Source organism: Suncus etruscus, chromosome X, assembly GCF_024139225.1.
Source record: "Suncus etruscus isolate mSunEtr1 chromosome X, mSunEtr1.pri.cur, whole genome shotgun sequence".
In the NCBI taxonomy this organism is placed as follows: domain Eukaryota; kingdom Metazoa; phylum Chordata; class Mammalia; order Eulipotyphla; family Soricidae; genus Suncus; species Suncus etruscus.
In genome coordinates, this window is record NC_064868.1 from 97686193 (window position 1) to 97692074 (window position 5882).

The following is a 5882-nucleotide window of genomic DNA, read 5'->3' on the forward strand; positions in this document are numbered from 1 at the left end:
GTTTCCCTTTCTAGATTCACAGTTTAGATAAGCTTCTGAGAATCTGTGAGAGGCCCTCTAATAAAAGGGATCACCTCTTTTGAATCAGTGTTTTGGATCAGTATTTAAACCCAGAATCTTTTTTTTTCATCTACATCCAGTAATAACCCACATTATCAGATTATTCTTGAAACACACTGCCTTAAACAGATGTTTCTGTAGCTATCAGTATAGTCTTATTGGTCCCCACAATTGTTTTAGGTGTTATGGATGAAATTTTTAAGAATTTTGTATATAATACATGAACGTTGTAATGAGGTGAGTGTTGCTAATTCAGGTAATTTCTAAATTACCTGCTAATTTTCAGCTTTTTAAAATTTTACTTATACACACATATATGGCTACTTATAGATATTCTTATATAATCATAATAAGGACTCAAATTTCTGTATTAAGAGGAGAACTCTGTCAAAGCAGTTAAAACAAAATAGTCATTCAGTCTAGTTATAAAATACAAGAAATTGGACAGTAAAGTATTTTCCATTTATGAAGGTATCAGTCATCCTTTCCTTTAACTATAATTAGGGGAAGTATGTTTTCTGTCCCACTTAAGTTCTGGAATAATGTTTAATATAAGTATTTTGGAGATATTTACTATGTGCCTAACAAGCCCTTTTTTAGGCTTAATGGAAACTAGTAAAGAAAGTAATTAATGGGTCAGGTTCATAAAGAGTTTATAGTATCTTTAGTTAAACAATAGTTGGGAAACAAATGAAGAGCAGTGCAAGAGAGTCTGTAGTTAAGTGCCAAATCATATTGCATGCTAGAACCAGGATGTGTCTTTAATTCTTGTCATCTAGGTCCCTGTACGATGCTGCTATGAGTGTGGGATTGAGATCCCAGTAGCAATAAACATGTAATATGAGAGGAGTCTGAATGTAGAGATGGAAAAATCCCGAATGTAATGGCTTCTCTTTTCTCTCTTGTGGAATTGCATTCGAACCAGAACAGTGCCTTAGAATGGATGTGCCCAACTACTCTGTATCTATGCAATATTTTAATAAAGTAGAAATGTATGTGTTCTTCCTGCTTTGATCACAGTAACTGAACAACTTAGAGTTGCTCTTCCAAACAGACACCACAAGTTCCACAGTTGACTTCCCTCCCTCACCCTAAATTGGAATCACTGTATTCTCCAGGGCCCTGGTAATGAATTTATGCGTCATAGTTAGCATTTCACACAGTCAATTTTAGTTTGTAGGTTAATTGAAATCATACTAGTAGTTATCCTCATCCTCATCCATATCAGAAATACACGATTAGATTTTACAGAGTAGAGAGTATTTGCTGTTTCCGGGTTATATTTCCCAGCATATAAAAGCACTAAGAAATATTTGTAGAACAAGTCAATAAATATATGACATAGGTCTTGGAAATACAACATGAGAACACTGTGTAACTATGCCTAATGTATTTCAAAGAGATAGGGATACATACAGCCCCCCTAATCCCAAGTACTATAAAGGGCAAAAGTAACCCCCACTTCTAAATAGCCACCTGCTCAGCAGTCAACAAGATACCATCCCCTGTGCTATCCTACACAGTGTAGGAATATAATAGCTGCTACTGTCCTGGATTTGTGTAAGTATTCCCTAACGACACAAAAATTAATCTGGGGCCAGAACAATAGTAGAGAGGGTAGGATGTTTGTCTTGTATGTGGCTGATTTGGGTTCGATCCCCATCACCCCATATGGTCCCCAAGGAGAAAAGTAGTTCCTGAATGCAGAGCTGGGAGTAACCCCTGAACATAACCAGGTGTGGCCCACCACCCTCAAATTAAATCATCTAATGATGTACTTTACAGAATGTATCCTTGTTGCTGAAGGTAGAATTAAAATGTATTTTGTTTATTCCCCACACGTTATGCTTTTAATCAGCACCTGACATCTTTATTTGAACTCTTTGTGGTTTAATGATAAAAGCATTTAAGTGTGTGGATTTTTCCTCTTAAGTGGCTTTGGTTACATTCCATGGTTGGATTTTTGGTATTGTGTTCAAACTCAGACCTTGGGCTTGGGATATTGCACAGTGGGTAAGGCACTTGCCTTACATGCAGCCACTCTAGTTTCACTAAACTACAGAGGGTCTCTGAATTCTTCCCAAGAGATCCTTGTACATACAAAAGTAAGCCCTGAACCTACCTGGAGGTGGTCCAAACCCACCCCTAAAATAATTAAAAATATTAATAAATGTTTAAAACACAAGAGATCATCCATATAATATCCATGTGATGCCCTCTGCCACAGAGGTACACCCCCAGAGTTTTACCAGATTTCTTTCTTAGGTTTTGGGCCACATTTGCTGATGCTTGGGGGCATATTCCTGGCTTTGCACTCAAGAATTATTCCTAGCAGTGCTGGGGTCTATGTGGGATGCCAAGGATCAATCTCAAGTCTACTGTGTGAAAGGAGAGTGATCTACCCATTGTATGATGTCTCCAGCCCCTTGTCATTTAGTTCTTATATATGTTTTCATTAAGATTCTCCAGAGTAATTGAGCCCATAGGCAGTAGATAAGACTTATTGCAGGAATTTTCTCAGGTTATGAAGATCAATAAGCAGTCTTTCATCATCAATGCAGGGTAGGAAAAATGGGTTTTTCTTTTTTTTTTGCCACCCTAGAGGTGCTCAGGGCTTATACTAGCTTTGCATTCAGGGATCACTCTTGATGGTGCTCTGGGGACCATATGAGATGTCAGATTGACCTAGGTCAAGCCATGTATAAAGTACCCGACATGCTTACTATCATCCAAGTACCCAAAATAAATTATTCATTTGAACATCAAAATCTGAGAACCATGAGTGTCAGTGATAAATCCCAATTCAAGGCCAAAGGCTTCAGGACTGGGAGTCCCTGGATGCTAAGTCCTAGAGTACAAAAGGCACAGACCCAGGATCAAGGGCAGGAAAAGGGCATACCAACTCAAAAGGGGGTTCTCCTTAACATTTTCTGTCCTTTATGGCCCTGAACAGATTAGACACTGCCAACGATCAGTGTGTTCAGTCCCTCAAATTATGGGATTTGCATCACCAGAACTGACTAGGATTGGAAATGGGGATGGGTGAGATTCTTATTTTATGGAAGTAATTCATAGTTTAGTCTTTGTTCAGTTTTTGCAGCTGGCATTGTCTGCTCTGTATAATTGAGTGTGCCGACTTTTTCATGGAGTAATCAGCTCATGCTTTCATGTGGACAAGGAAGGTTTGAATGTTTTACTTTTGATCTGAAACCACATCAAACTTGTGCAGAAGTGATCTGGGTCACAGCCTAATGGCATTTTCGACGCTCGGGGGTTACTCTCCTGCCTCTGCACTCAGAAATTGCTCCTGGCAGGCTGGGGGCCCATATGGGATGCTGGAGATTGAACCTGGGTCTATCCCCAGTTGACCGTGTGCAAGGCAAATGCCCTACTGCTATGCTATCACTCTGGTCCCTAGAAATAGGATTCTGTGTGATTTGGGGATGTGATAATTCAGATTATTACATACCTGGTAGCTTTTCCTGACTATAAGGCATCATGTAATTATCTTCTTAGACACAGGGATGGTAAAGCTGAAGCTGGCAGTCTGGTCTGATCATTCTATATCATGATGAGATACACAATTCAAAGTTAAGTAGTCCAGAGAGATTATGGGTGCTAAGGTGTTTGTGTCCTGTGCTGAGGATTCCAGCTTGATCCTTGGAACCTCATATAGTCTTGCAAGTTACTGGTAGGAGTAAGCTCTGAGCACAGAGCCAGAAGTAAGCCCTGCACATCACTAGGTGTGACCCCCAAACAAAACAAAAATTGAGAGTTCACCAGCAAAGGATGATGTAGTATGCTCCATGAAAGAGAAGGCACGAAGCTGACATTGGGAGTTTGAAAATGAGATAAGCATGAACATGTTCAGTGGAGTCAGCTGAAGGCTAATTGTGAGAGAAGAATGATGATACTCCTTAGGACTGTAACTGGTTAGGGAACATGAAGTCAAAGAGTCGAATAATGTTCAGGCCCAGAGATAAACAGCCAAAAGATGACTGCTGCATAGCTGGCTTGGCGCAGAAGCACAGCTACAGCATCCGAGCTCACTGGAAAATTTGGCAGCTGCATGAGCCAGGTTGCTGGGCAACAGCTGCGCTCCCCAGGGGCCATGAGGTACTCATCTCTTCCCTGCTGTAATCAGCTATGGGGGTGGGCTGCAGAACTCATGTGGCAGTGGGAGAAACCGAAGGAAGGAAACACATGGAAGGGACAAAACGCTGATTACAGATGGCTGGCTGATGAGTACATGTGACTGGATAGATTAATGAGTCTAGGAAACATCGAATCCAACAGGATGGAACAGATTCTGTGCAGTAGATTCTCTGGCTGATGTGTAATGAATTCTGTGTCAAAGTGCAAATGTGGTCAGATGCACATGCAAACAGCAGAACCTAATCCCTGCTTGAGCCTTGGTTTCTGTAGCTGGGTCAGACCCCAGAGGAGACTCAGTAACTTTAACTCTAGTGCTATTTCCCTCTGATCATGCTGTTTATGTTAGGGAGCAATGGAGGCGACAAGACCATCAGTCATTCAGTTGGCAAACACACAACCTGTTGAGATAGTAGCAATTGCAGAAAAAGATGAGTCTGCAACAGCATACGGTGTAATTTTTTCCACAAATGTGAAAAAGTCCTTCAAGCAATTTTCTGCTACGTGAATTCATCTGGAAAGTATCAATCGTACTAAGAGAAATTAGTATGAAACAGAGAGACCAACAGAATGATCTCTCTCATACACAGGATATAAAGAAACATAATGGTGTTATAATAAATACCCAGAAATGGAAACAAAGAACATGATAACTGAAGTAGGAAGCATACCCCTTGGGTGGATAAGACAGGGAGGGGGCAATGACTCTGGTGGAGGGAAGTGTTTAACCTGGATGGGTGTGTGTGTGTTGAAAGGTAGTTAAGTGCTATTACGGAATCCTATCGGTACCACAATGCAGAATCTATATTCCAAAAGTGCTTCTTGTAGAAGCAGACTGGTGGGCAGGATGCAAATGAGGGAAGCAGATACTGGTGACTCGATTGGTGTTGAAACGTAAGCCAAAACTCAATCATGATGACTTGGTTATTTATGGTGACTATATATATAATAAATTGAAAAGTAAAAAAAAATAATGCTGAATGAAATTTTCTCTGATGAATTTGCTTTTACCAAGACTGAAGCATGAAAACAGAGGAAGAAAGAAAGCCACTCAATACCATGAAGTAGCATTTGCAATGGGACTGGTATATACAGGGTAATATAGTTCTCATGCCAATGGCCAAAATACTATGATACAGGACTAGTTTGAAGTCTCTCATTGTATTGAAGCAGCATGAGTTTGGATATTAAAGTTCCATTTCTTTCTATTTTTTTTTTTTTGTTTTTGGGCCACACCCAGTGACGCTCAGGGGTTACTCCTGGCTATGCGCTCAGAAATTGCTCCTGGCTTGGGGGCCATATGGGACGCGGGGGGGGGGATCGAACCGCGGTCCATCCTAGGCTAGCGCAGGCAAGGCAGGCACCTTACCTCTAGCGCCACTATGCTGGCCCCTTAAACTTCCATTTCAAATGCATTATAGCTTAAAATATATTATGTAATGCCAAGTGGGCCCACCGAGATACCACTTGTTGGTGATATTGAGCAAGGCCTACCTTGTTCAATCCCTGGTACAACCTTACAACCTGAACTATCAGGTATTAACAGGTATGAGACCCCAGTACAACAAAAGAAGTGAGACATCCAGAAATCAACAACAACACAACAGGAAGGGGAAAAAGAAAGGAGGAGGAAGAAAGGGGTGTTAAGGGGAAGTGGTAAGGAGAATCTC